The sequence below is a fragment of the Rana temporaria genome, chromosome 1 (genome assembly GCF_905171775.1).
Source record: "Rana temporaria chromosome 1, aRanTem1.1, whole genome shotgun sequence".
Classification (NCBI taxonomy): domain Eukaryota; kingdom Metazoa; phylum Chordata; class Amphibia; order Anura; family Ranidae; genus Rana; species Rana temporaria.
The window spans coordinates 524,681,318-524,707,404 of NC_053489.1; the positions used below are offsets into that span (position 1 = coordinate 524,681,318).

The following is a 26,087-nucleotide window of genomic DNA, read 5'->3' on the forward strand; positions in this document are numbered from 1 at the left end:
ACAATATTGTCTGAAGTATATATATATATTTTTCTTCATGTACTGATTTATATTTGATACCAGTTTGTATTGTAAACTACCTTTCCCTAATAAAAATGCTTAAAGGGGTTGTAAAGGTAAAACATTTTTTCATAAATAGCTTCCTTTACCTTAGTGCAGTCCTCCTTCACTTACCTCATCCTTCGATTTTGCTTTTAAATGTCCTTATTTCTTCTGACAAATGCTCACTTCCTGTTCTTCTGTCTGTAACTCCACACAGTGATGCAAGGCTTTCTCCCTGGTGTGGAGTGTCGCGCTCGCCCCCTCCCTTGGACTACAGGATGGTCAGGACGCCCACTAACACACAGCTCGTTTCTCTATCTGCAACGTAGAGAGCGTCCTGACTCTCTTGTAGTCCAAGGGAGGGGGCGAGCACGACACTCCACACCAGGGAGAAAGCCTTGCATCACTGTGTGGAGTTACAGACAGAAGAACAGGAAGTGAGGATTTCTCAGAAGAAATAAGGACATTTAAAAGCAAAATCGAAGGATGAGGTAAGTGAAGGAGGACTGCACTAAGGTAAAGGAAGCTATTTATGAAAAATGTTTTACCTTTACAACCCCTTTAAGCGTTTTTATTAGGAAAAGGTAGTTTACAATACAAACTGGTATCAAATATAAATCAGTACATGAAGAAAAAAATATATATACTTCAGACAATATTGTACAATGATTTACACAGTGTTGTGAACAAACACAATCTAACTCAAGGTACTTGGTGTGGTATGAGTCCAGATTCTAATTAAAAAACGGAACCGAAACAGCGACCATAACAGGTCAAAAATAAAAATAAAACAACAATTGAGGTAATTCTAGGAAAAGGAAAATAACCCAAGGGTTCCACTTAGCTTCATAGGTAGGCATTAAGTCATGCAATGTATGATATATTTTCTCGAATAACATCATCTGATCCACACGCGAGATGACTTGTCAGAATGGAACTGCAGTTGATTTCCAATTAAGGGCAATCACCCAATGTAGTGCAATACAGATAGTGTGTATCAATCTCATGAGGGGCTTTGGTACATCAGGGATCTTCTTCAACGTGCCATATAGGGAAACAAAAATTGTACCTTTACAACCGCTTTAAGTATAAAAAATAATGGAGAGCCTGAAAACATGACCTGTTGGGGCGCCATGAGGACTGGAGTTGAGAAACACTGGATTGGGGTAGCAAGTTCCATATGATTGGAGAGGCTCTGGAAAAGTCCTGGAGGTAAGCATGGGAGGAGGTGACGAGGAAGCTAGAGAGCAGGAGGTCTCGAGAGGAACGAAGAGAACGATTAGGATGGTATTTTGAGACTAAGCTAGTGATGTAGCTGGGGGCTATATTGTGGATGGCTTTGTAAGTAGTTGTCAGTATCTTGAATTGAATTTGTTGGGTGAGCGTAAGCCAGTGGACATTTGGTAAGGTGGATGAGTCTGGCAGCAACATTCATGATGGACTGAAGGAGTAAATCATAGCAAGAATAGAAGACCAAAGTTTCTAATATACCTGTTGAATTTACATACAAAGGAGGAGTCACTCAGTATGTAAAGTAGCAACAGTACAACTCCTTTAAATAGGTTTTATTGACATGCTTGTAAAGATAGCATTCTAGATGTATGTTTATCAGTGTGTTTGTACGTTAAAGTGCACGCTTCTGTCAACTTTGTGCTTTCATTTCTGATGCCGGTAACAATCACAAGACACTTTTTATAGGAGGTATGGCAATTAGAGACTATGATCAGCAGCCTCACATTGCATAGAAGGCATTTCACACACCTCAGCTATGGCTCTGCAGGTTTAGCAACTCCTCCCTGTACAATCCAATCCTCCCCACCCCCTCCCCTCTGGCCTTGCTTGTTCCTAAGTCAGAAACAAATTCTCAGCCAGTCTACTAATCCAGTGTCTCTCCTCCCCACCCATACACACAATCTGCTGTGGTGTTTTTCATGTTTGCGAGGAGTCAGGATAAACCTGTGAGAAGCTTAATTGTCGAGTCTCTTACTGACAATCTCCCAGCATCTCCCAGCATTATGTCGTAAGATTGTCTTCCTTTTCTCCAGAGGGCTTACCTGGCCGTCTCACCTCTCCATAGGAGTTAAAGAGAACAGCCTACCGGCCTTCTGTGCCTGTCGCAGTCCTGTGGATTGGAAAACTTTACTTGCTGTAGCCGACTGCATAATTCACCATCGTCGTCTTCAACGTCTGCTCATCCCAGGCTCGTTTCCACAGGTAGAGGATATTTTTATTTTTTTTGTGATGGTGTATAATGCAATTTGCAGTTACTGATTCTGGTGAGCTCTCATCGCTGCTAATGACTGTGCCGACAAATAGAGTCTCTTTTTTGTTTACAAACGAATAGAGTCGTTCTTTTAGTTTTTGTACAAGATGAGATTTAAACTAGAAAGTCTTCCTAACTCAGGAAGTTATAAAAATACTCCAAAAATGTTATCAGCTTGTGATGCCCTCTGGTACCACTACTAGTGATGAAAGCGATCATTTGCGTAGTACAGATGCTGGGTGAAAAGGTGAATGTGATCGGCGTCTTTCATTCGATTTTTTATATTCCTTACCAGTCACTCCCTGTGTATAATGTGGTTTTTATTATTGTTTGACTTTCATGATACCGTATCAGATAAGTTAGGGCAAATAAATATTATCACTTGATTCCTAAATATAATTGAATAAAAGTTTTATGGAAATTTATTTTTGACCTCTAATGGCAAGTGTTTCACTGACATGTATCTGACATCCAGCAACATTTTAAAGTGTAGCTAAAGTAGTTATTGAAAGAACAATGGGTCAGATTCACAAAGAATTGCCCTGGCGCAGCGTATCAGAGATACGCTACGCCGCCGTATCTTACCTGGCGGAATTTCGAATCCAGGAAGATTTCGCGCCGTAAGTTACGACGGCGTAGTGTATTTCTCGGCGCATATTTCAAATTGGGCGGGTAGGGGGCGTGATTCATTTAAATGAAGCGCGTCCCCGCGCCGATTGAAATGCGCATGCTCCGTTTCGAAATTTCCCGCTGTGCTTTGCGCGAAATGACGTCGCACTGATGTAATTTTTTTAACGTAGACGTTACATCCTTTCCTATTCACGGACGACTTACGCAAAGAAAACAAAAATTCTAAATTCGACGCGGGAACGACGGCCATACTTTAACATTGGAAGTCTATCTATACGCCACGAAATAGCAGCTTTAACTATACACCGGGAAAAGCCGACTAGCGACGACGTAAGAGAATGCGACGGCCGCGCGTACCTTCGTGGATCGACGGAAAAAGCTAATTAGCATACCCAACGCGGAAAACGAAGCAAACTCCACCAAGCGGGCTCCGGAGTATTGCACCTACGATCAGAAGGCGTACGAAGCCGTACGCCTGTCGGATCGAAGCCAGAAGCCGTCGTATCTTGGTTTGAGGATTCAAACTAAAGATACAACACGGAAAATTTGATAGTACGCTGGTGTATCAGTAGATAGGCCGGCGTACTCTCACTGTGAATCTGGCCCAATGTATCTAATATTTATTGTTATTACTATACAGGATGTATATTGCGCTAACAGTTTGCACTAATATTTATAAAATAAAGGGAAACGGTACAGTTGCAATACAATTCAAGATAAGAGGATTAGGAGGGCCCTGCTCCTGAGAGCTTACAATCTAAAAATCTGCCAGCGCTGTATTTACGTTATTAAAGTGGAGCTCTAGCTTTGTTTTTTTTTAAATCAACACCGTGATAGCTGCAGCTTATGCAATCTAAATCAGCATATGCTACCTATGAAAATGTTTTATTTTTATTTTAAAAAAAATGCCCTCACTGTACCCTCCAGATCCAGTGAGCTTCCATCCTTAGTCCCAGATAGCAAGCAATTGTGCTGAAAGTTTGAAAATGACTTGCTAAGCCATTGCTAGACTTGCCAGGCTTCACAAGTTTGTTGCACAGTCAGCATTGCATGACTGCAGATCAACTTTCTTTGCAAACATTCTGCAAGTCTGCTGTCAATTCTGGTTCAGTTATGTTGTACAATAGTCATCCCACCACAGGGGTCACTGTGGCTGAATTTTTATGCTGTAGACTTGCAGGGTTCTTGCTGTAGACTCACCACTGCAACTTTGCTCTTTCTAGAGACTTGTCACGCAAATGTGCTACAAATTGGAAAAGTGTCAACTAGAACTTGCTCTGCAAGTGTACAACTTGCCAGTGAAAAGTTGCAGACTTACAATTAGACACTGCCACAAATTTGTGGCAACACTGGCAAGTTAAGTAATAGAGAAGATAAATGGACAGCCGCACTCCAAAAAAAACCTTGATGGTTGTCTTTATTTGTAAATAAGATGAAAATAAGCACTACACTAATTGGGGATTAACAGCCTACACATTTCACACTATTCGTTAGTGCTTAATCATGGCCAAGGTTTTTTTTGGAGTGCGGCTGTCCATTTATCTTCTCTATTACTTGCCTTGTGCATTGCCGCACCCTTGATTTCCTGAGAAGAAACTGATTGCATAAGCATACCCACCTGTAGTGGTAACTCCCTTTTCCCAACACTGGCAAGTTATCCTTGCTATCTGGGGTGTAAGCATCTGAAGCCCGCTCTGGAGTTTCTTCCGGGAAACAGCGCAGCTGGCTACCCAGTGTGCACTTCCCGATCTCATACCTGCGCAGTGTGAACAAAGTGCAGCACACTCGGCCTATTGCAGGTTGCCCATTGACTCCAGAGATTGATGACACATATCCCAGAAGCCAATGGGCGGCCAGATATGACGTACCTCGCCACAGCAAAATACTGCGGAAGTCTATCTTTTCAGTGACCCGAAAAGGTAAAATGCCTTAGAAAAAACATTCCGGACATTTAAGGCACTGTGATCAGCAACGCCAGGGGCCAAACTTTGAAAACAGGATGGAACTCCGCTTTAACGTATCTCGATGTTCTAAAATGTTATCTCAGTCCCCTGGAATATGTATCTTGTGCAGAGCCAAAGTACCCTCTTTAAAGCTGAACTTAAAATACTTCCTTACATTTGGGCTGCCTCAGCACTCCAAGGGTTAAATGCTCATTTAGGTCTAGGAGGCTTCAAAAAGCACTAAAGGTGTTACTAAAATAACTGCATTTCCATGTTCTGTTTACTGTGTGAGACCACTTATAGTGAATGCAGAGTCCTGGGTTTAGTAACACTTTAAGAGCCGGTTCACACTGGGGCGACTCGTCAGGCATGAGTCGCGTCCCATTCTATGCAATAGAACCGTTCTAATAGTCGCTCCGACTTAGAAAGAGGTTCTTATACGACTTTGGGGGAGGCTCAGGGTGATTTGCATTGACTTCTATACAGAAGTCATTTTGCTAATCGCCTCTGAAGTCATCTTTAGGACGACTTGCAGAGTTGCCCCCGAAGTCGTGCCGCCGCAATGTGAACCGGCTCTAAGGAATGTTTTCCTTCAGTTGGCCTGGAGAGCCTGATTAAGATTTCTCAGACACCTATTGCAACAATTTTATAGGACATTTAATATTGACATATTTATAGATCCAATGGCAGCAATTTGTATTCCGTTTAAGCGGGCATGGCCTCATTAAAATCTGGCATTTATCTGAAATGATGGGTTAACTTGCCCATTAAACATTACTTATTACACCTACCCCTAATACTATTGAGGTGATAACAGGGTTCTTTAGCAGGGGAGAACTCAGGCAGGGTTAACAACACTACTTGGGATTTCAGTGCAGCAAAGGCAGCTTTGTCAGCCATGTACAGAAAGTTAGGAGCCCACTGGATTTCTGGTAGGATCTGCATGTACTTTTCTGTATTTGCATTTTTATTTAGGGCTCAGGTGCACTGGGCTTAAAAACGCCTCTTTTACAGGTGTTTAGCTGGGTTCTTTTCAGTCTGTAAAAAGTACCTTTGTGATATCCCATGTACTAATGCACATAAATGTGTTTACAGGCATATTAGGCATACAGGTATATTAGAAAAGGACCTTCTAAATGGATAAATGGCTAAACGGATGGATATGTGGAGTATGTTTGTAGGAATATATGTACTGTATATTAGTTAAGTGACTCATATAGTTCATACGAGATCATTCATCATATAATCTTGCACATAAACTAGTATGGATCATGAGTCAGCGCAAATTTTTAATCTCAACCTCCCATCAGGCCTTGATGTGTAAAATGAATCATGGTCTCACTACATCTCTTCATAACTATTTATGCCTACCATATAGAACCTATAGTTCTGAATATGGTATATGGAGGCTCAATAATAGCATGCATATTCAGGGCATTATTAGTGACCTACATATCTAAATAATTATAAATATTATTATCATTATTAGTAACAAGAAACTAACATTGTATCGGTGTAAATAACACACACATATATACAGTATATATATATATATATATAAACACACATACACACACACACACGGTACTGTGCAAAAGTTTTAGGCAGGTGTGAAAAAGTGCTGTAATTTAAAGTGGAGGTTCACCCAGAAATGACAATGCTTAACATTAGATTGATGCTCATTTTGTCTAGGGGAATCGGGTAGTTTTTTTTAAATTGAAGCAGTACTTACCGTTTTAGAGATACATCTTCTCCGCCGCTTCCGGGAAAGGGCTGCGGGACTGGGCGTTCCTTCTTGATTGACAGGCTTCCGACGGTCGCATCTATCGCGTCACGATTTTCCGAAAGTAGCCGAACGTCGGTTGGCGCAGGCGATGTATAGAGCCGCACCGACGTTCGGCTTCTTTTGGCTACTCGTGACGCGATGGATGCGACCGTCGGAAGCCTTTCGGAAGACTGTCAATCAAAGCGGCGGAGAGGATCGCTCTCTAAAACGGTAAGTATTGCTTCGTTTTAAAAAAAACTACCCGATTCCCCTAGACAAAATGAGCATGAATCTAATCTGAAAAAACTTTTTTTCGGGTGAACTCCCGCTTTAAGAATGCTTTTGGAAATAGAAGTGTTTATTTATAATTTATTTTTTATCAAATAACCTAATGGAACAGAAGAGAAATCCAAATCAAATAAAAATTTGGTGTGGCTACCCTTTACCTTCAAAACTGTATTAATACTTCTAAGTACGTTTGCACACAGTTTTTGAAGAAACTCGGCAGGTAGGTTGCTCCAAACATTTTGCAGAACTATTCACATATCTTGTGGATGCAGTCTCCCTCAAATTGTTCTGTCTATTCATATTATCCCAGACCGACTCGATGATGTGGAGATAAGGGCTCTGTGGGGGCCAAGACATTACTTCCAGGACCTTTTGTTCTTCTTTACAGTGAAGATAGTTGGCTGTATGCTTGGGGTCATTGTTCTGCTGCAGAATAAGTTTGGAGCCAATCACACGCCTCCATAATGGTATGGCATGATGGATAAGTATTTGCCTTTATTTCTCAGTATTGAATTTGGCCAACTGTATCTGTTCCTTCACATGTGCATCTGTTCCAGCTTACAGTCCTAATGACGCTGTCATAACCAGCTCTTTCACTTCAACAATGCAAACAGCTCCTCTTCTCTACAGATATCCCATCTGCTGCCTGTGTCCCCATCACCTGCATACTACATTCAGCTCCACCCAACAAACTTTCCTATTCCGGAATAGCGTTCGGATGCAAGTCACCTTACGATCATATAAACCTGGATAAAATAAGCTTTATAATATCTTTATATTTGGTATTTTAAGCACTTCCCTAAAATGAACCATTGATGAATCACTCGGACAATGAATAGTGGTTTACATACTGAACAAATTCTTTGTTATACTGTTGATTAGTATGAAGAAAAATGACGCGTACACACAATCATTTTTCGGGTTGTAAAAAAACAAAGTTTTTCAGGCTCTAGAAAAAACGATTTTTTTTTCAACTTGATCATTAAAACGGTCTTGCCTACACATGAGCGTGAAAAAAAATGCTCTAGCAAAGCGCGGTGACGTACAACACGTACAACGGCACTATAAAGGGGAAGTTCCATTCGGATGACGCCACCCTCTGGGCTGCTTTAGCTGATTTTGTGTTAGTAAAAGACGATTCGCGCTTTTCTGTCTGTTACAGCGTGATGAATGTGCTTACTCCATTACGAACGGCAGTTTTACCAGAACGAGCGCTCCCGTCTCATAACTTGCTTCTGAGCATGCACAGATTTTTCACGTTGTTAAAGCCCACATACGACCATTTTTTTCAGCCCGAAAAACGACAACGTTAAAAACGTCGTGAAACAATAGAGCGTGTTTGAATTTTTTTTTTGTCGTTTTTCAGAACCCGAAAAATGCTCTGAAGCCCACACACGATCCTTTTTAATGACATAAAGGCTATTTTTAGAGGCACAGCTAAAAAAGGAACACTTTTTTTTTATAACTCTGGCTGGTAAATATGTGACAAAAGGATTTTCAGCACTAAAATACAGGAAACCTATTATGTTCGATGTTTTTGGACAATAGTCAATATGTATTTGTTATGCCACCAAAATTAGTGTGAAAAGGACAAAAGCTTTATTGAGATAAAACAACAATAAGAACCATCTCTGGGCCAACAATAAACTAACTATTTTGGCAACATTTTCTGTCTTGTAGATATGCCATGCAACTTGCAGACTTTAGTTTGACATGTACGTAGCTCTGTGTTTACCTCTGGTAGAAGTCATGTGCCCATTAGCACGAGGATAAGGATTTGGGGAATTATTAGAACCTAAATACTGTTGCTATGGTTGCAAGATTTATTTTTTTATTGTTTTGTCCAATATAAATATGAAAATGTAGATATGAAAATGAAAAGTGTATTAATATCAGTAAATTAGCTAGCGTGTAGCTATTATACAATATATCATTTTGAAAAGAGAGTACAATTTTCATGTGCTAAGAGGAATATGAAAGGTGCCATTGCTGACCTCTATATGAAAATGCTGGTAGTCATCTAAGTCTTGTGACATCATTTGATCAGCAAGACAGCTAAACAACTAGCAATTATTGTTAGAAAATGTCAACAATGGCAACTTCTGCATTTATCTTGGCATGGGTTTACTTATAAAGAAGTCTAATTTGTTTTTGTATTACAGTGTTCTGTTTCCAAGGGGACAAATGACATATAGTACATTGTTTTATCTTTCTACATGCTGTGGAAGGCTAGCTATGTAGTTGGACAGGACACCCTCCTGCCCCCACAGCATTCCCACAGTGCAGCCAGCAAGGAGATGGCGCTTAAAGCAGGGAATGCACATCAAAATTTGGACAGTTCAGCAGGAATCAGCCAAATTTCATTATGTGTGTATCCCTTTTTGTTCAACTGAAGTCATTCTTTAAACTTGCTTCTGTTGAACGTTATTGCTGGAAAAACAGCATATGATCAGCGCATGCAGTCAATGGACTGCAGTGCTGATTAATGTATTATGACTGGGGGAGTCCCCATTCTCCAAGTACAATAGTGCAGCAGGGGATATTCCTGCATTCCACATTGCATGTATGGATTCAGAAATCTGTGAGGGTTTTTTTTTTTCAATTTACTGGTTGAATGAAAAAAACAAACAAAAAAAAACTGTCCTTGTATACCCAACTTATCTTTGACTCTAATCACTTGCCCATATCAAGCACCCTCAAAATGAGTGAGAGAGGGTGCTTGATTTGACAAAGTGCTTTAAGCTAGAGATAAGTGCCAGCTATTGATGCCGTTGCCAGCTGCATTGTTGGATAGCCGTGGGGAGGGGGTGACCTGTCTGGTTTTGAAGCTAACCTTCCACAGCACTTAGTAGGGAGGAAAAAAGTACTACATGTACGCTTTAATGAAACAATATGTTAGATTCTTTCAAGCCGGCCATACATGGATCCATTGATTGGCTGGGGCACAACTGGCCTGTCGGTTTTTCAAAACGTGATTGCTACAGTATTGGCAAGCATGACCCCCACCCCTGGTCGACAGAACACAATTGCACTGCAGGAGGCATCACCCCCCATCAACATGACTGTATTGATGGAGGAATTTAGCAATTTTCTTTCCTTCCACCACAGATGGAATAATTTAATAATCTATGGGTTGCCTAAGAGCGTATTGTATTGTATTTAGCTCATTATGCAAACCGATATTTGGTTTGCATAATGTTTATCAGAGACAAGTCTAGCATCTAGTATCTGGTTTTATGTCTTGCCCCTGCCTCTACATTTTGATCTTCAAGATTATAATGTTCCTCTTAAGAGCTGACCATCATTTTCCAGTCGTTTTACAAGGCTTGTGAAGTCATTGGGTCTGAAATGATTTGAGTTACATCAAATAAGAAGCTGATGACAGCTCTCGATATTACTAATTGCTGCTTTCTCATAAAAGTAATCATATAAAATGTAAATGTATTCAAAACAGTGATGAGATTGGTGACAGAGACAGCAGTTATAAATAGTAATCTCTGTTGGTTTATGTTAACCTCTTGCGGACCAGCTGCCATCACTATACTGCGGCAGGTTGGCAGCGTAGGTGTATGTCGGCCGCTTTAAGAGATCTAGGGGGGCGCCTGCGGCACAACGCCAGCACCGATGCTCATGGCCGGCGACCGCGATGTTCACCAGCGACCCACAATCGCGCCCCGCGATCTGTCAATGTAAACAGACAAATCCCCATTTTTACAGGGAAGTGGAGAGAGATCTGCTGTTCCTAGTTATCAGGAACAGCGATCTCTTGCTACTCCCTGTCAGTCCCATCCCCCCACAGTTAGAAACACCTCCCTAGGGAACACTTAACCCCTTGATCGCCCCCTAGTGTTAACCCCTTCCATGCCAGTGACATTTACACAGTAATGAGTGGCTATTTTTAGCTCTGATCTCTGTATGGATGTCAATGGTCCCAAAAAAGAGAAAACATTTTTTTTTTTACTTTTTGCTACAATAAATATCCCCCCAAAAAATGTTTTCATCAGTTTAGGCCAATATGTATTCTTCTAAATTTTTTTGTTAAAAAAACGCAATAAGCGTATATTGATTGGTTTATGCAAGAGTTATAGCGTCTTCAAAATAGGGACAGATTGGACACTTTTGGGATCATTGACATTTATACAGCGATCAGAGCTTAAAATAGCCACTATATAAACGTCACTGACAGGAAAGGGGTTAAACTAGGGGCGATCAAGGGGTTAAGTGTGTTCCCTGGGAGTGTTTCTAACTGTAAGGGGGCTGGGCTGACTGGAGGAGGAGAGAGATTGCTGTTCCTAATCACTAGGAACAGCAGATGTGTCTCCAACTCCCCTGTGAGAATGGGGATCTGTCCGTTTACAGATCCCTGTTCTGGCTTTCATTCCCACAATCGCGGGTGGCTGGAATGTGTACAGAACAGCCTCAGAAACATAATTTCCTGCTTGTTTGATTGGCTCACTGATTTCCCCAGAAGTCTGCACTAAGATACAAGTCAGACTTCAGGCATCCCCTGTAACAAAAATGTCATTGATACATATCCAGGGTTACTTTTATACTTCCTGACCCCTACCTAGAACACTCTCTTATCTCAAGTGACTGTCTGGCCTGGGCTCCTGGCTAACAAAATCAAAACCACAAAATGCATGCCAAGGTTGGCTGGGGGTTGAGACCTTGGAGTAGACAGTTTATTCACAGAGTACAACTAGAACTAAGCTCAAACGAGTAGGATAACTGTTAGGGTCTAAGTGTATCCAACCCAGGATGGGTGAATGGGTAACACAACAAAGGTGCACAAACCGGTAGGGATAACAATACTGTGGATCCATTATGCTGGTATGCTAAAGATAAGACGCTACTCAAACCGACCTGATGTTATCGCAGTGTATGGCCTCAGTGCTGGCTGAGGCCATACACCATGATAACATTGGGTCAGTATAAGTGGCATCTAATCTTTGGCATGTTTACACTTCTGGTTGGTGCATGTAGACGACCGCTCCTGTTTTCTCTGCACCAGCGGGGAGATCCTGAAGTCTCTAGCTTTGAGCAGTGCTACAAGTTTCTCATGGTAGGCATTATAGGAATCCAGAACCTGTGTTCTCTTCTGCCCTTTTGGAACACTGATACTGGCTGTCAGTAACAAAATGCGTGGGTTGCTAAGTGCCATCTCTGGCTGCCCTATGACTCTAGGTCCGTGCCTAGCAGAAATACAAATCTACTCATCAACATATACTAGAAGGTGAAGGAAAAACTGGAAGGAAGGAAAAATGCCTGTGTTGAGTACAGAAGCCAATTAAAGCGGCGTTCCAAAAGTGGAACTTCCCCTCATCTTATTCCTCCCCCCCTCCGGTGCCACAATTGCCACCTTTCGGGGGGTGGGGGGAAAGGATACCATATCTTTTGCCACTTCCGGGAGTTCCTGCCGCGGAGCTGTGAAGTCACCGTGGGGCTCCCTCCTCCTCCCCTGACCGCCGGCCAATAGGAAAGATGAGCAGGGCCTTGTGAATGTGCAGTAGTGTTCTCGCTTGCTTCTGGTTCTCTGGTTCTCGCTTGCCTTTGACGACAGGAGTGGTCGTCTTTGACGGCAACTGCTTTCCTTCATCTGTGGCAACTGCTTTGTTCTTCAGCCGGCAAAACCCCCTGCAACTTGTTTGGGCTCCAAGCCTGAAGCCCCAACCTCCTCCCCCGGCCGTCAGGCCAATAGGAAAGAGGAGCGGGGCCCAACCTCCTCTCCCGGTCGTCGGGCCAATAGGAAAGAGGAGCGGGCCCTCGCGCATGCGCAGTAGGGTTCCCGGAGTGAAGCCAAAAGGCTACACTGCCAGGTTCCTGTACCCTTAATGGTGGCGGAGCACCCGACAATCAGCTGCAGGTACCGACATCGCTGGACTCCAGGACAGGTAAGTGTCCTATTATTAAAAAGCCAGCAGCTGCAGTATGTGTAGCTGCTGGCTTTTAATGTTTTTTCTTTTTTTTGGGGGGGGTGTCGAGAACACCGCTTGAAGTATAACAGTGGCTGTTCTTGTCTTTGATTCACTGCTGTGGGTTACACAGACCCTCTCTGTTGATTCAAATTTTTTACTTATCACACTCAATGTTCTTATACTGTATGCCCACATTTTGTCTTTTTTCATTGAGCTGAATGAACATTAGAGAACAGATACAAATATAGTTTTTCATTATTTCATTTTATTTAAGCTTCTTACAAGAGCATTGAGCAGTGTTAACCTGATTATAGTGACCTTGCACTAATTACAATAATTGTTATTAATACATTCTAATGTATCTAAAATTAGAAGTGGAAATGTGCTAGCTATTGACTGAGCAGTCTAAATGCTGATTAAAATAAAATAAAACCCAGCAATGCAGTGATGATTACTGGATTCTTCCATTCAGTATTATAAGCCTGATCATTACCTTGACAGCATCATTCCCATGGCATGTACAGTATATTTATTATAGCTGCTTCTGTAAGATGTGTGTGTATGTAGTCATGGCCCCGACCCCTAGAGGCCTAATGGTGACCTCCAGAGTCAGGGAGAGCTGACATTCATCTTCACAGTGTGGGTTACCCGGAATAGTGGGTGTGGTGTAGATAGAGTAAGATGGGAATAGAAGAAAAGCTATACAGTTCAAGGACCTTTTAAACTGAATTGCAGCAAACTGTATCTGTAGACTGCAGTCTCCTATAGCAACTGATCTGGTAACTTCAACTTCAATAGAGATCACAATGCACAATATCCCGTTGTAGATCCTCTCACTGAGCTTCCAGTCTCTGACTAGACTCTTCAGATTCCAGCCGCCACCTGACCCCTTGAGCTCCTTCACAATTATCCCACTGTGGCTTCCATGTGTCACTCACACTGTCCTACTGGGTCCCTGACTTGGCTCTTCAGATAACGTGCTAAATCCTCTGCAAGCGTCACCCCACTGTTCGGCTGCTCTGGTACTTCTTCAGTCTCCACAGAACCTGGCCTCTGATAACAGGAGAGATGGTCCCTTGCTGGTGACTGTGTCTTATTTACCTCTGACTCTGGTTCTCGCTTGCCTCTGGCGACAGAAGTGGTCGTCTCTTTCCTTCACCCGTGGCAACTACTTTCTTCTCCAGCCGGCAGTACCCCCTGCAACTTGGTTGGGCTCCAAGCCTGAAGCCCCAACCCCGTGCTGCTTGCTTTCAACCTGGATAGGCCTCAGACCGCCTGGCAGCTACGTACTCCTGGATAGGCCTCAGGCTTCTGGCCTAGCAGCCAGGAGCTTTTCAACACACGTCCAAACAGACAGCCGTCCAGGTGGCACAGAACCCTGATCACCTGACCCCTGACACCTGATCACCTGATAAATAGGCTGTCCTAGCAGGCCAAAATAAAGGAAACCCCTGCCAATTGGCTGAGACAACACATCCACTCCTAGTCGGTATTTTTACTAAGCCCATGTCAATCTAATGCCACAGGTAACAATGCCACCTAGTGACAGAAGAGAGGTGCATCAAACCCAGAATTAGGAAAAGGTCAGTGGATCTCCCTAAAAATCAGTCAGGCTGTGTACCGCTGAGCAAACTAAATTTGTTAGTAACCCTGCCTAACACCAGGGGGCTACATATACACACATATACACACTATATATATATTTATACAGTATCTCACAAAAGTGAGTACACCCCTCAAATTTTTGTAAATATTTTATTATATCTTTTCATGTAACAACACTGAAGAAATTACACTTTGCTACAATGTAAAGTAGTGAATGTACAACTTGTATAACAGTGTAAATTTGTTGTAAAAATTAAAAACCGATTTTGTTTATTGCACTTTTTATGAAATGCAGGGGCATTGGTGTTACTAATAGCTTTTAAGCAGTTTCATGTCCGTTCTATGTGAGGTGTACTTAAAAAACAACAGCTCATTTTCCTAAACTTTATTATTATTAGTAGCAAAACAAATGTATCTATATATTGCACAGAATTTGATCATTTTTTAATCATGTGTAGCTCTACCCCCAGAGGAGCCACTGAATTGTTTTGTGATTTCTCTGCACACCTGATGATGACACACCTCCCTCATTCAACACTTATTTTCTATACAGTATATATTGAGGTATTTCAAAGAATGTATTAGGCAAAACATAGAGGAGGATTAAGAGATGATTAGCAAGTGTGCTTATGCAAACAGTCAATAATCAAATAATTAAACACCTGCAGTATTCTGACTGCTGTAATTAACAGAACTGAATTGCATTTAGCTAGCAACTGTTTATAAAGACAGTCCTAACTTGCTACAACAGTCCTTGTTTTATCCCACTAGCCAGTGATTGATAAAAAAAAAAAAAAAAAACATTGGCCGGCAAGGTTGGGGCCCTTGAAGAAAGCACAACAATTCCCAGGAGGCAAAGACACAAAGATCGATTCGTGCAATGTAAGACTCTTATCAAACCCAGGGCACCCTTTTCTGGGTCTCTGGACAAGTGCTCTGCTTTAAGTCCCCAGACAGGGATAGGAGTTGCTGTGATGTTTTCAGGGCCGGTACAAGGCAGGGGCGGGAGGGGCCACTGCCCTGGGCGGAGTGTGGGAGGGGGGCGCCAAAACACTGGAGCATCATGGTTTGTTTCAGCCTCTGTGTTGCTAATTCTGTCTAAAAGCAGAGCCGAGAATGTGCCCTTACCTGCTGCAGGCTGCCCCGGAAGAGCCAGAGACACTCTCCTGGGCACAGGTCCCTGACAGGCTGGGCGGCTGGATCCGACAGTGAGAGCTCCAGTACAGGAGGGCGGAGCAGGCAGACAACAGTACACTGAAGACCTAGGTGATCACTGCTTTCTGCCCAGCAGACATCTGAGCTTTCCTCTCTCCTCCAGCAGACTGAAGATAAGAAGTGATAGATATCAGAATGCTTTTCTCCTCCTGTGAGTCCTGACCTGTTCTGCTATCCACACTGTGCAATGCTGTGCTGTAAACCTGTGCTGACCCTTGCAGTGCACGTTTACTAAAGTAAAAGTACAATTTTTATGAATTGGTTAGAAATATACTGGGACTTTTCAGGCTCTACATAGATGTATTGCACACACACACTGTATCTTAATGAAAATCATGCTTTTTAATAAAATATAGTGTAAATGTGGAATGTAGCACCTGAAAAGTCCCAGTATATTTCTAACCTATGGAAAGGTTTGACCACAAATAGCAGGTGTTGTAATGCAGCCCTAATCCAGCTAAGTATAAAAATCCACCCTTGCAGTGCTGGGGAAAACTTTTACTTGCTCCAGCCAGCTGCAGTGCTCTCCTCCCTCCACCCAAAGCCTTAGCATCATCATACCATACAGGAACATTAACCCTGTATGGTATGATGAAGCTGGTGTGTGCCCGCAGCCACTCAAAATTCACCCAGGAGCTACACAGGACCAGTCACAGCACTGGGAGAGCCTACTGGAGCAAGGAATAGGGTAAAGCTGGATAAGCACAGATCAAAATTCATTCGGTTTAGCAGTGACCAGCTAAATTTTGATCTATGTGTGGCCTTGCCTGCTAGAAGCCGCCCCATCAGATCAGCTACTGTAAAATGGGACTGCTGGAAAAGCATTGATCAATGTATTCTGACAGAGAGTCCCCACTGTCAGAATAAGTCTTGGTAAAGGATTTATGCTTCCACCTCTCTTGTGTGGATGGATGAATCTGTTAGGCTTAAATCACACTGCCGTGCGGAGCGGCTCACAGCACGGGTCTGGTGCGTCCCTGTTCTCTGTTTCAGGTCTGATTTCGGTCTGAATTTTTGGCTGAATTCAGACCTGAAATGGACCAGAAGACACATAGGACTCCAGTGCAATTGGCTCCGCAGCTGTCCTGGAGCTGTGTGAACAGGCTCCATAGAGAGCCGGTCACAATCTCCTGACGTGCGAATTGGATGCGGGGAAATCCCAGGGCTCGAGTCCTGTGGGAACGCGTGGGAACGACGTCCCTGCACTTATTTTACAGCAGGAACGTCGTTCCCTTTGCAAGACTCGAGCAGCCTCTGCAGCGGCGTACTAACTAGGGGGCGGTGGCGATTCACCTCGGATGTCACACGCTGGGGGGGGGTGTTGGGCGGCCACGGCACCCCCCTCCTCCAAGTCCCCTGTATGCAGCAGTGTGAGCGCGGCGTGTCTGTCGGGCGGCCGCTGCGTGTAAAAAAACTGACAGTGAAGGGAGAGAGCTGTGACAGGGTGTGGGGGTGCCCGAGTCGGGTGCGGACTGTACCGCTACCTGGGTGACATACGGACTGGCGCCGCGAGCAGTAGTAAAAAAACACTGTCTCCCGCTCTCTTGTACAGCAGGGAGAGCGAGAGATGGTAAGGCAGCGTAAACGGAGGACAGGAAATGCCAGAGATGTAGCAGGTGATTGGTTGCTAGGTGGTCCTAGCAACCAATCAAATCTTGTGGTTCAGAATAGGAAAGTGCAAAGGTAGGAACTAACACAGAGCACATGGGGGGGTACAGAGGTGGACATGGGGGGGGGGGTACAGAGATGGACATGGGGGTACAGAGGTGGACATGGGGGATACAGAGGTGGACATGGGGGGTACAAAGGTGAACACAGGTGGACGGGGGAACAGAGGTGGACATAGGGGGGGGTACAGAGGTGGACATAGGAGGGAGGGGGTACAGTGTTGAACACAGAGGTGGACGGGAGTAGAGGTGGACATGAGGGGGTACAGAGGTGGACATGGGAGGGGGGTACAGAGGTGGACAGGGGTAGAGGTGGACATGAGGGGGTACAGAGGTGGACATGGGGGGGGTACAGAGGTGAACATAGAGGTGGACATGGGGGGTACAGAGGTGAACACAGGTGGACGGGGGGAACAGAGGTGGAGGGGGTACAGAGGTGGACATGGGAGGGGGTACAGAGGTGGATGGGGGTAGAGGTGGACATGAGGGGGTACAGAGGTGGACATGAGGGGGAACAGGGGTGGAGGAGGTGATTATTCTGTTAGTTTGACAAGTTAACTTATTTTGTTTTTGTAAACTGACACTTTAAATACATTTTGCACTGTATTTTCTGTGAAATATATATGCATATGAGCGTATACTTTTTTTTTTTTTTCGGTGGGGGAGTGGATCTTGGGTGGGAGTTCCCACACTTTTTTCCCCAGGACTTGACCCCTGGACATACAATTTGCACTAGTGTGAACCCAGCCTTAAGCTGCGTACACACGATCGGAATTTCCGATGGAATAAAATCCGATGGATTTTTCCGTCGGAGTTGCACACAAACGATAGGAATTCCATCAGAGAAAAATAAAACATGTTCTATTTCTAAACACCGACGGAAAAAAGTCTGATGGGGCCCACACACGATCGGAATTTCTGATGAAAAAAGTCCATCGGAAATTCCTATCGTGTGTAAGCGGCGTTAGTGTTTTTTATAATTCAGCCCAGTGGACCGTTCCGTCTGTCAGTTTTTTAGGCGGACCTGAATGGGCGCTCCGTGCACCTCTATGGAGCCATGGATGTCAGCAGTGACATGCCCGCTGACATCCGACCTGCTCCAATCCAGCAAAATGTGACGGAAGAAAAACACTACTTTTCCATCTGTCTGGCGGATTGGACCGGATGACAACGGACTCTACGGTCCGTTGTCTTCCGATTCCCCATAGGGGAGAGCGGCGCTCTGACAGGTCGGTCCCTGCACAGTGTGCAGAGAGACTTGTCATCTGCCTGCTCAGCTGGGATCAACGGAGCGATCCCTGCTGAGCCAAATGGAGCCCGCACATGGACAGCCGCGTGTGAAAGGGCCCTTAGGCATTTCAGATATTATATCCGTATTAGATGCTGAATCAGGATGTTGTGTCTAAAAGGTGGCTACTGTAGATGATGGTAAATTGTATTATATGGAAAGTCCAGTGCCAAATTCTTCTCATTGGAACTCTCTACTTGTTTCCTGTTCCATCTCATTTCTAAGGACCAGTGATTATCAGAGATATTTCATGTGGTGGAGTCACAAAAGGCAGCAATATTGTTATGTATGAGGATGAATGAGCTGCTCTACTTGTTCAGACACAGATGAATGTTCCTTTTGATAGTGCCATGGCTGTTATCTCACCTCTTCCAACAACTTTGTCTATTGACTGTACAATTCATGATGCATATAATGTTTTATTTATTTATTTATTTTTACTTTTTTTATTATTGTAATTTAAAGCCTCAGTATTTATTTCTGTAATACAGTAATGTGAAAAAAAATAGGAAATCAACTGCGCTAATATGTTAAGTGATAGAAAATAAATGATAATGTGTGACAATCAAATGTGATAAAGTGAAGCTGCACCTTACTGGGTATATACAAACAGTGAAAACATAGAGAAAAAACAAGATGCGCTACACATAATAAAAATGCATAAATGTGTCCAAAAACGAATAAAGTAAATCATCCGTGAAAAATATGATAAATATAAATGAACAACAAATTATCAGAAAAAAGTCCTTAATGGAAGCAAAAAAATCCTTTCACCAGTGAATATGAGAAGAAAAGTCCATGTTGGTAAGTGACAATCCAAAAAAAAGGAAAAGAAGAGACCTCCACCAAACGAGTAATGAATCTGCTTACCAGATTCCCGGTGGTCTCTTAGTTAAAAGAAGACCCCAGGTAGCATGAAGATTTTAAACTCTACGGAGTAAAGGCTTGTATGGACAATCCAGATAACGATCTCGGTTGCACTCCCGTGTTAGAGGATACGATGACCATACCACATAAAAAACATAGGAGGCCACAATAGTGTAAATCCGTAAAAATTGATTTATTTAAAAACTAAGACAAAAACACACTTACAATTTAGCAGTGTTTGACAGGCTTATCAAGTTAAAGCTCCGGCCGGAAGCAGACCAAACAGCCCATCAATGGTGTGGAAAAATGCAGTCAACGGGGGGTGATACCGATGTAGATGCACGTTCCGCCCGACCTGGTTTCGCGACAAATCGCTTCCTCTGGGGCACAGGCAACACACCGAATCACCCCCCTTAAATAGCAAAACGCCAATGTGAGAGGAGCTGACGTCACCAGCCGCGCCTGCGCATGACTGGATAAACCAAGCCTCATTCTGGGACAAGCCAGTGCTAGTGCGCATGCGCTGGCGGGACGTATGCCGAGAAACGCTTATAATTGCGTTAATATACTTCTTTATTGCTCACATCATGGCGTAATTGTAAAATAAATAGAGTCCCGCAGCGTGACATCAAACCGCTGCGGGAAACACAAGCTATAGGCTCGTCACTGAGACGCAGGGATCACTTCCGCATCACGTGGTCACTCGCGACCACGTGACAAGGCGGCAGCGTGATGACGTGCTAACGGAGGAACCCTGAGTACCAATGTGAATTTAAAAACAGACATTCTACATGGAGTGTGCCTCTCAAGCCTCGTTTTGGTAAAAACCAAGAGGGCTGATCAATTGGTCGTATTGCAACCAATCAAACAGCTCCGCCGGAAAAAAGGGCTGGACAGACACTCCAGAGATCGGATGCAACGGAAGAACTGAAAGCCACAGCTTGAGCAGATAGCTGATGTTCGTCTGCCGCAACCGGCATGATTATACTCATTAGAGTGCAATTAAAAATAAAATAAAATAGAACGACAAAGTCAACATGACAGTGCACTAAAAAATACAATTTAAAAATTATCAATAACCCCCAAATAGGTTGAAACCTGAAAGAAAAATATATATAAAAGCTGCGTCCCAATGAAATAATAGAATGGGATGCAAATATTGATCACAGCATATTAGTGACTAACATATTGTAATTAGCCAGCAATGAAGGCCCTATTAATGGATTCTGATATGTTAACATTCAAGTGTTCAGAACCTCGTATTTGGAAAGGGCTGCCCAATCCATAACCTTAATATTAACCTTAATAAAGACATAAATCGGATAATATTTAAAGGAACCATATACATTTGGATGATACATAATAACATAATAAGAACTAAATAAAATAAAATAAAATAACGCAAGGTAGCATAATATGGACTAGGTGAGTGAATCTAAGAGTTATTTATAAAGGCATTAATATCTGTGTCGATATTCAGCCCAAATGGCGTGTAAGTTTTAACCCTATGGATCCACGCCATTTCTTGCTTTGATATCTCACGTACAAGGTTGCTACCCCTCCAGTGTGGGCGGTATTTATCTATCCCAACAAACAGCGTATTTGAGGGATCTCTATTATGTTTTAAATCGAAATGTCTGGAAACGGAATGTTTATCAAATCCTGCCCTAATTTTAGCGATATGCTCATTTAGCCTAACTGACAAGGCTCTTTTAGTGCGGCCAATGTATTGCAGGCCGCAGGGACACTGGATAAGGTATATAACCCCCTTAGTCGAGCAGGTTATAAATGGTTCGACCTCAAAGGTTTTATTGGTTGCTGTAGATTGGAAGGAGCAAATCTTCCTATTTTTGCAACTGTTTAGGGAGCAGACTTGGCATCGTTTGCACCTAAAGTACCCCGTTAGGTTCTCAAGGAATGTCCTAGTAGCCTTAGGGGGGTCATGTACACTGGGGGCAATACGGCTCCCGATGGTAGACGCACCCCTAAACAACACATTGGGTCTAGCCGGAAGCAATGGCGCTAAGACCTGATCAGTTGTCAAAATGTGCCAATGCTTCTGGATAAGCTTCTTAACACTGAAGTGTTGAGCAGAAAATGTGGTGATAAAGGGTAGAGAATAGCTCTCAGTTGGAGACCCTTTGGCCTTGTCTGCCAGTAATGTTGGTCTATCGGTGTTTCTAGCCCTCTCCATTGCCTGTGAGAGAGTAGACTTATCATACCCCTTCTCCTCAAACCTTTTAGAAAGGACTAAGGCCTGCTCTTCAAACATCAGGGGGTTGGAACAATTGCGTTTGAGGCGCATAAATTGGCCCAGAGGGACAGATTTTAACCATGCTGGCAAATGGCAACTGTCCAAAGGTATGTATGAGTTGCGGTCAGTTGGTTTAAAGAAGGTGGATGTCACAAATCTACCATTATCAATGGTGATCTGGAGATCCAAAAAATGGATAGACTGCTGGCTAGATTCGTAATTGAATTTAATACCCCTGGTATTCTGATTCAAGTGGGCCATAAAAACGAGAAGATCCGACTCACTGCCATCCCAAAGGAGGAGGACGTCATCAATATACCTCGACCAGAGTATTATCTCCGGTCGACGTTGGCAATCGATGACATCCTCCTCCCACTTGGCCATGAACAGATTGGCCAAGCTGGGGGCATATTTAGCCCCCATGGCCACACCCCTATCCTGTCTATAGAAGATGTTATCAAACAGGAAATAGTTATGAGTGGCCGCATACTTCAATAGAGTCATAATAAACTCTATTTGTATCTGTACCAGACCAGACTGTCTTGTCAAGTATAACAATACAGCCTCAAGTCCCAAGTGATGTGGAATTATGGTGTAAAGGGAGGTCACATCAGCTGTGACCATCCATATACCTGACTTGGGAGAGATACTGGCTAGTGTGTTGATCACCTGCTTCGTATCTCTGATGTACGAGGGGATTTTCTGTACAAGTGGTTGCAGGAAAAAATCAATGTACTTGCCCACCCGGGACGTGATGGAATCGATACCACTCACAATGGGCCGTCCCGGGGGGCAAGTTTGATTCTTGTGGATTTTGGGTAGATAGTATATAACGGGAGTCCTAGGGGCACTCGGTACCAGGAAGAGTGCCTCCTTACTGTTCAGAATGCCCCTCTGGAGCCCCCGCTTGACCAGCCCTTTTTTCCTGCAACCACTTGTACAGAAAATCCCCTCGTACATCAGAGATACGAAGCAGGTGATCAACACACTAGCCAGTATCTCTCCCAAGTCAGGTATATGGATGGTCACAGCTGATGTGACCTCCCTTTACACCATAATTCCACATGACTTGGGACTTGAGGCTGTATTGTTATACTTGACAAGACAGTCTGGTCTGGTACAGATACAAATAGAGTTTATTATGACTCTATTGAAGTATGCGGCCACTCATAACTATTTCCTGTTTGATAACATCTTCTATAGACAGGATAGGGGTGTGGCCATGGGGGCTAAATATGCCCCCAGCTTGGCCAATCTGTTCATGGCCAAGTGGGAGGAGGATGTCATCGATTGCCAACGTCGACCGGAGATAATACTCTGGTCGAGGTATATTGATGACGTCCTCCTCCTTTGGGATGGCAGTGAGTCGGATCTTCTCGTTTTTATGGCCCACTTGAATCAGAATACCAGGGGTATTAAATTCAATTACGAATCTAGCCAGCAGTCTATCCATTTTTTGGATCTCCAGATCACCATTGATAATGGTAGATTTGTGACATCCACCTTCTTTAAACCAACTGACCGCAACTCATACATACCTTTGGACAGTTGCCATTTGCCAGCATGGTTAAAATCTGTCCCTCTGGGCCAATTTATGCGCCTCAAACGCAATTGTTCCAACCCCCTGATGTTTGAAGAGCAGGCCTTAGTCCTTTCTAAAAGGTTTGAGGAGAAGGGGTATGATAAGTCTACTCTCTCACAGGCAATGGAGAGGGCTAGAAACACCGATAGACCAACATTACTGGCAGACAAGGCCAAAGGGTCTCCAACTGAGAGCTATTCTCTACCCTTTATCACCACATTTTCTGCTCAACACTTCAGTGTTAAGAAGCTTATCCAGAAGCATTGGCACATTTTGACAACTGATCAGGTCTTAGCGCCATTGCTTCCGGCTAGACCCAATGTGGTGTTTAGGGGTGCGTCTACCATCGGGAGCCGTATTGCCCCCAGTGTACATGACCCCCCTAAGGCTACTAGGACATTCCTTGAGAACCTAACGGGGTACTTTAGGTGCAAATGATGCCAAGTCTGCTCCCTAAACAGTTGCAAAAATAGGAAGATTTGCTCCTTCCAATCTACAGCAACCAATAAAACCTTTGAGGTCGAACCATTTATAACCTGCTCGACTAAGGGGGTTATATACCTTATCCAGTGTCCCTGCGGCCTGCAATACATTGGCCGCACTAAAAGAGCCTTGTCAGTTAGGCTAAATGAGCATATCGCTAAAATTAGGGCAGGATTTGATAAACATTCCGTTTCCAGACATTTCGATTCAAAACATAATAGAGATCCCTCAAATACGCTGTTTGTTGGGATAGATAAATACCGCCCACACTGGAGGGGTAGCAACCTTGTACGTGAGATATCAAAGCAAGAAATGGCGTGGATCCATAGGGTTAAAACTTACACGCCATTTGGGCTGAATATCGACACAGATATTAATGCCTTTATAAATAACTCTTAGGCCTTGTACTCACGGCAGGACATGTCCGATGAAAACGGTCTGCAGACCGTTTCCATCGGACATGTCTGGCCGGGGACTGCCCGGGGACTTCTGTTCGATGGCTATACACACCATCGAACAGAAGCCCGCGCGTAAACATTACGCGGGGCGTGTCCGCGGTGTCGCCGCGTCGATGACGCGGTGTCGCCGCGACAATGACGCGGCGACGTGGGCGGGCCGCCTTAAATATGCTTCCACGCATGCGTCGAAGTCATTCGACGCATGCGAGGGATGCGGGCGGCAGGACATGTACGGTAGGTCTGTACAGACGACCGTACATGTCCGGGCGGACAGGTTTCCAGCGGACTGTTTTAAAACAAGTCCGGGAAACAGTTGTCCGCTGGAAACCTGTCCGATCCGTCCCAAAATGGTCCGCTCGGGCCAACACACGGCCAAACATGTCTGCTGAAACTGGTCTGCGGACCAGTTTCAGCAGACATGTTTGGTCGTGAGTACGGGGCCTTAGATTCACTCACCTAGTCCATATTATGCTACCTTGCGTTATTTTATTTTATTTTATTTAGTTCTTATTATGTTATTATGTATCATCCAAATGTATATGGTTCCTTTAAATATTATCCGATTTATGTCTTTATTAAGGTTAATATTAAGGTTATGGATTGGGCAGCCCTTTCCAAATACGAGGTTCTGAACACTTGAATGTTAACATATCAGAATCCATTAATAGGGCCTTCATTGCTGGCTAATTACAATATGTTAGTCACTAATATGCTGTGATCAATATTTGCATCCCATTCTATTATTTCATTGGGACGCAGCTTTTATATATATTTTTCTTTCAGGTTTCAACCTATTTGGGGGTTATTGATAATTTTTAAATTGTATTTTTTAGTGCACTGTCATGTTGACTTTGTCGTTCTATTTTATTTTATTTTTAATTGCACTCTAATGAGTATAATCATGCCGGTTGCGGCAGACGAACATCAGCTATCTGCTCAAGCTGTGGCTTTCAGTTCTTCTGTTGCATCCGATCTCTGGAGTGTCTGTCCAGCCCTTTTTTCCGGCGGAGCTGTTTGATTGGTTGCAATACGACCAATTGATCAGCCCTCTTGGTTTTTACCAAAACGAGGCTTGAGAGGCACACTCCATGTAGAATGTCTGTTTTTAAATTCACATTGGTACTCAGGGTTCCTCCGTTAGCACGTCATCACGCTGCCGCCGTGTCACGTGGTCGCGAGTGACCACGTGATGCGGAAGTGATCCCTGCGTCTCAGTGACGAGCCTATAGCTTGTCTTTCCCGCAGCGGTTTGATGTCACGCTGCGGGACTCTATTTATTTTACAATTACGCCATGATGTGAGCAATAAAGAAGTATATTAACGCCATTATAAGCGTTTCTCGGCATACGTCCCGCCAGCGCATGCGCACTAGCACTGGCTTGTCCCAGAATGAGGCTTGGTTTATCCAGTCATGCGCAGGCGCGGCTGGTGACGTCAGCTCCTCTCACATTGGCGTTTTGCTATTTAAGGGGGGTGATTCGGTGTGTTGCCTGTGCCCCAGAGGAAGCGATTTGTCGCGAAACCAGGTCGGGCGGAACGTGCATCTACATCGGTATCACCCCCCGTTGACTGCATTTTTCCACACCATTGATGGGCTGTTTGGTCTGCTTCCGGCCGGAGCTTTAACTTGATAAGCCTGTCAAACACTGCTAAATTGTAAGTGTGTTTTTGTCTTAGTTTTTAAATAAATCAATTTTTACGGATTTACACTATTGTGGCCTCCTATGTTTTTTATGTGGTATGGTCATCGTATCCTCTAACACGGGAGTGCAACCGAGATCGTTATCTGGATTGTCCATACAAGCCTTTACTCCGTAGAGTT

The 26,087-nt window shown here is 43.7% G+C and overlaps 1 protein-coding gene across 2 annotated transcripts in view; it reads left to right on the top strand.

The window, feature by feature from the left end:
- The first annotated feature begins 1,872 nt into the window (after nucleotides 1-1,872).
- The window catches only part of FHIP1A (FHF complex subunit HOOK interacting protein 1A), a 390,138-nt gene continuing 365,923 nt past the window's right edge, over nucleotides 1,873-26,087 (top strand). For both annotated transcript variants that reach the window (XM_040331897.1, XM_040331896.1), the window contains exon 1: nucleotides 1,873-2,256. The gene's annotated coding sequence lies outside the window, so the exon portion shown is untranslated. The remainder of the gene's footprint in view (nucleotides 2,257-26,087) is intronic.